This window comes from Vidua chalybeata, chromosome 2 (genome assembly GCF_026979565.1).
Source record: "Vidua chalybeata isolate OUT-0048 chromosome 2, bVidCha1 merged haplotype, whole genome shotgun sequence".
Classification (NCBI taxonomy): domain Eukaryota; kingdom Metazoa; phylum Chordata; class Aves; order Passeriformes; family Viduidae; genus Vidua; species Vidua chalybeata.
This window is the reverse complement of record NC_071531.1, coordinates 18,983,000-18,989,125: the sequence shown is the minus strand read 5'-3', so window position 1 is coordinate 18,989,125 and position 6,126 is coordinate 18,983,000.

The window sequence follows — 6,126 nt, the reverse complement described above, 5'->3', positions numbered from 1 at the left end:
AATTGCCATATAGCAGCACTACTCTTTTCTAAACATGTTTCTCTTGTACCAAGAAAACCCCATATTTGTAAGCTTTCATCATCCTCAAATGACGGAAGTTTTGAATCTCTAACAGAATCCATGTACATCAAAATTTTGCCAACATGTTTCATTCTAGGTAAATGCCATTTCTCTAAAAGACAGTTCAACAAAATATGAACAAATTGTCTAATGTGAGATCAGTCTAGGAATGCTGCCTGAAACCTCAAAATGAATCCTTTCTATTTTAAGAATGCTCATGCATAATAGGACAAATATGGTTTTGTTCCATTTTTTGTACTTGTGAGTATAAGCCACATTATGAACTGAGTCCTGTTGTGTGACTGTGTTTAACTGTTGAAATGAAAATTTCTGCATCAAGGGGTCAGGAGCACCGTTGGTATTGCCTTGTAGAGATGCTCAAAAGATGTGAGGGGGAAAAATTCTGATGGTCCAGTTATAGTGTAGTCTTTGTGAACAGAATTTTTCATAAAATTCTTTTGAGGCTGCTGTTGGATATAATATTACAAACTATCTTAACTCTCATAAAACCCAAAAACTTTTCTCCACAGTTGTACCTCTTTGTGCTTCTTGACTGTTTCAATTAATATAACTTCCATATTTAAATATATATTTGAATTTTAAAAGTTTAGGTTTATATATTCAATTACAGTAATGTGCAACTTTGACATCCCCCTTTACTGTCACTCTTCATTTATGGCATTCAAAATTTTAATACCTGATTTTTAATTTTTTTTTTAAGCTGAAGCAGGGGAGACTCTTGCAAAAACTTGAAACAGAGTGCTCAAGAGGGGTAGTTCTTACTAGCCTTCTAATATATAGAGACTTAACAGAGTGGGCCTCAAAATTCACTTGGAATGTAATGTTCAAGGGTTCTTGTGGCTCAGGAAGCTTAATAGTGTAGGCATACAGCCAGTGTGAATCTGAAGGAACTTTCTGAATGTCCTTGACTGATCAGATGTTTGATGGCATCCACATCTGTCTGAGGTGATGAAAGATGCACTTAACTATCTGTCATTATTTAGTTGCTTTTTGTAGAGTTTTCTAACCTGATTGAGTCAAAATGGTGTGGACTAGCTGGAGGAATATGAAAGCCTGACTGAAGCAGGCTACAGGAGCCCTCAGAGGGGCAAGTCTGCCAGCAGACTTCAGAGACAGTCCCCTACAGCAGAGGAGCTGAGCTGAGGAAGCAGGTTAATGGGCAATGATAGTTCATAGCAACATACCTGTTCGTACAAGTCACATGTGCTCTGTTTCCAAGGGAAGGCAGTTTAGTTTGTGTATTTCAGGAAATTATCCCAGTGTAATTACACTGGTAGGTCTCTATGCTGAAGATGAGTCCTGCCCTTCCCTTCAAGAGTGGGGTGCTCCCATAGTGGGTGTGATGTTAGGTTTTGGATATGACTGTTCTTGGGAGAAGGCAGAGGAGAACAATTGCAGCCTAGGTTAGAAGCCCATGATGCAGCTGATGGGTGGGAAGAGGGCTGCCACCTGTGTGCCCAAGGTGCTTGGGCTGGACTCGTAGGACTCACTTCAGTACCTGCTCTAACTTTGGCACAGGAAGGTGCCTGAAGAACTTTATGTGGTGCCACAGGACTATGAAACTGACCTTATGTTAAGTGCTTTACAGAGACAGTATAGTTTACCAAAGAAGAATAAATAAAATATAACTTTAATATTCTTCTGTTTTATTCCTGATTTTAAGCTTGATTCTGTACCAATCATCCTTCAGGAAAAAAAGAAAATCAATACTGTTCTTTCAAGTGCACTGTCTAGAATTGCCACATTGCCTTTCATTTTGCTATTGTGTTTTTCAGGCTCCTGTTTTAAAACTCAGGCTTTCATGGGGGTCCTTTTCAACTGAGATGACAAATGCAAATGTGACCAAGTGCCAATTAAGAATATCTTCCATGTCCCATTCTAAAAGCTTATGCACTTGTAAGGGTTTCCCTTGGCACTTGGTGTGGGCTAACAGCAAATGTGTCGTCACCCATTACGTCAGGAATGTTTGATAGGAACTTGTCAAACACTAGTATAGGATAACCTTGCTCTGGATTATGGTGAGAGAAATGTCTGCAGTCAAGGAGGAAATAAAAAGCTGATTGGAAGTAATAAGCTGTTACTGTTTTTCATGTTTATATCATAAGTGTTATCAACACATTTGGGAAGAATGCCTGGGAGATTGTTATTGGAGTTAAAATGTATATATGTATATTAAATCCTTCATTTTGTGAAAATGACACATTTTCTCCACTGGCATCTTTAGCACATTTTCCAAAAATATGTATACTGGGGTGGAAATAAGCTGCTCAAGGTGGAGGGAAGCAAGGAACATTTATTATCCTTCACCAAGTCTCAAGTCAAGCCTTTATTGTGGTAGCTGGCTGTAGGAAAGCACAATGCTGACAGCTTTTGGACAGAGAGCCTTGTCTTAACTTTGGGCTGTTGAATGTTTGATCACTTTCAACGTGACCTATAAAAGAGGCAGAAAGCAAGATTGCACTTCAGAGCACACAAAGGCTAGTCTAAATTCAAGGATAAAATGCCAAATAGCCACAGTACAAGCATGCTTTCGCTAAATGTGTTATGTTTTTGTCCTATAGAATCTTTTGTACTGTAGAATCTTTGTGATGGCACCTAATGACATTAACAAGTCAAGATACCTGTTCCATTTTATACATTAATACATCTCAGTGTCTCAAGGCTCCCAGGAACAGTGATAGATGGTGTGTTACACTTGTTGCTCATTTGACCATAATCAGTACAACCTTGATGTGTTTACATAGTCAACTTTTTCACTTATGAAACAATGAATTTGGAGGGATTTTCTGCTTTTTATATAGCTGTGTGCATTTTCTGTATGAAATTAGTGAATACAGGTACTGCACTGCTAGAGTCAGGGGTAGAAACGCTACAGTATTTCTGTCTTAGTTTTTGGTGGTTTTTACTTCAGTGACAACAGCCCCTCCCCCCAACTCCTAGACCAAAGTTTGGAATATATATGGCTTCAGGAAAATGTTATCAGCAATGACTGAGTGGCAGATGCTTACTAAGTTCTAACTCAGTGCATTCTCTCTATTGCATGCATTATGTATTTTCCCCATCTAACTCACACAGCAGATGACTTTTTGGCATTAAGGGTAAAGATTATAGCAAGCTGAATAAAATCAGTGAAGTATAAACTTGTGCTCAAAGATTAAAAGAAGTCTGTCTTAAAAAGAAAATTAGGGAGAAAATGAAGTGCACATTGTTCCTGCTGTCTGTCAGTTGGGTGTGGTTGCTTAGATCTTGTGAGCTGGGCAACAGCATGAAGAGAACGAACAATACTCACGTGCAAATTGATAAATCCCATCACTAATACTGACTTTTAATAAAGTATTCCATGGAATGGAGTTATTTCTCTGACATTTTGTTTCTAGAAATGGTGGGAAGTTATTATTAAAAATTACTTTCTTAACCAATACAAGGTATTGGATCTAATTCTGGGGAAAGCAACCCAGGTATTAAAGCACTGATTCATACAAATGTGTTCTTGTGGATATTTCAGTGTGATGCCAGAAAACAAAGTGTGTTTATGTAGCAAGAAATGTAGAGATAAACGTGTTTAGTTCCTGGCAAAATGAGCAACAACACTTCAATTACAGTGGTAGTGTGCAGATTTGGCTTCTAATAGATAATGTCAAGTAGATGTTCAATTTATTAAATTGTTTTTAGTCTTTAATTATAACCTATTAATAATTGCCAATCTGATAATTAAGTTAATAATCTTTAAAGTCCTTGAAACAAAAATACCTCCCAAGTATTTTCTTTCCTTACTCCCTTTTTTCCTTGCTTATATCTCTTTCTATTAGTCTAGAAGGTTGTGGAAAGCATGCTTATGAGGATCATGGAGACAAGAACAGTTCTGACTCAGACTAAGCAAGTCTGAGCACATATATTGCTTAACCATTTATATGTTTCTGATTCATTCTGAGGTATAATCATCACATCTGTACAACATAGACTATGTTTTTATTTGTAGGCTCAAAAGTAGAGCCAAAATGAAAGAGGTGAACTGCATGGTATAAATACCTAATTGAGTTAATGGGTAATTTAAATATGCCTGAAATTAGTCCCACTGTGTGTGTTTATATGGTGGGGGTCTTTTTGTTTTATTGTGGCTTTCTGATTCTGGTTACTTGATGCCAAGGATTAAATGATAACCTTCCTCTAAACTGTAAAACTGATTAAACGTTAACATGAGTAATCAAAACATCAAATTTTGCCATAAATCTTAATTCAAATATAGAAATGCTACTATCTCATGTCATAAACAAATATTCTGCCCTTCTTTTTGCAGAAGCTTCTTAGAAATGGAGTATATGACAAATCTGCTGCTGGCCTGGTGAAGGTGTTGTTCTCAGCAGCAGCAGGACTAAGGTAACCTGCAGCTCTCCCCAAAATGCCTCCAGCCCTTGCAAGGTTCTTCCACTGGTGGGCTGGGGGCACTTGTAAGCACACAATGAGTCCTTAGAAGGAACAAACCTTCACAAGTTGTCCCTTTTGTTTATATTTAAATGACAGCAGTACAGCAAATGCTTGTATAGTTAATATTTAGTAAGAGTTTTCATAGCTTACCTTCTGTTTTGTAGGCTGCTGAGTTAAATCAAAAGTAGTTCTGTTTAGGTTTCATACGCATGTTTGAGTAGGAGGTAGATTTTACTAATTGTTTTTAATCAGATTAATGAGGAATTTATTTTCTGTTGCTGCGAGTGACTACTGCAGTGATATAACTTCTTCAGTACCAGATATTTGAACATTATTTTAAAAAAGCATTTGTTATAAACAGGGTGAGTAGTAACTAATTGGACATTTCCTAAAGATTTTGTTTACTGGCATATGGATGATATGACACATGTAATGTATATGCAGTATTGCCAACTATAGGCATTAGAAATCGTGAGTCAGACCCTTAAAAGTCTTGAAAGTAGTTAAGAAAATGTGACAATTAACTTCTGTTCTTTGAGCCCCTAGGGTAACATGAGTCAAGCTTGCAACAAGGCTTGCTGGAGACTTCAGGAATTAAAACTGATGGTTTTGACTAATCATGCGTCTTTTAGAGTTGGAGCTTTAGAAGAAAAAGCAAACACAAAATCTTGCAAGACTGGCAATAAAAGGATGATTTGGCAATGCTCTAATAGAGCAGGATGTCATTAATCTGAAAATAATCATAGACTGAATTTGTTTGTGAACATCTGTGCAAACATAACACAAGCCTTGGATAGTGAGGTTTTCTGGGTAGGAAAGTTATATCTGTTGATCTACAAAACAGGCTGCCTTTGCCAAAGGCATAAAGCTAAATTTGTAGATTTAATTTTTTAATTGTTTGGAGTGACTATTAATAAAATGAGAGAGATAAATTGTTTACTGTAGTAACAGAATTATGCTGTGCATGATGGTGAAGTTGATGAAATCATGCATGAGAAGAATTCTACATGGTATGTGCAAACTTCTTATGTTGTTTATGTTGTTAGACCCACTCACTGAATTAATTGCTCCTCTCTTGCTGTGACAAGATAACAAGTTGTTGCTGTTACCTTAGGCCCAGCTCTGGCAAGGGTAAAAGTTATCTGAAAAAAAATATAGGCTGACATTAGAAGAGCTGAAGAGAGCAATCCACTAATCCTTTCTTTTTCTAAATCTAGCACAGCAATCTGTATGGCCTAAGTTATTGAGATGTTAAAAAGATGAGCTGGGCTTTTAGCACCCCTGGCAGGCTTGCAAGGCCATGTGGGATGTACCCACTCAGCACCAGTTTGGCACTTGCAGCTGCTGGAGGACACATGCCTCTTGGCAATGGCAGTGCAACCCGTGTTACAGCAAGAGCAACTGCTGTGGCAGGAGGAGCTGGCTGGAAATGCTGTGGCAAGTCCTTTAGATAGAGTGGTGTAAAGGTGGATTAGACAATGAGAGATCTGGGTTTCATGCCTACTCCACCTCAGAAGTTTAGCTATGCACTCTACAGATGCTGTTGCATGAGGCCTCCTTTTAGACTGCTCCTAACAATGGCACTGAACAGAAAGGGCCCTGAGAGCCACAGGAAGGAAG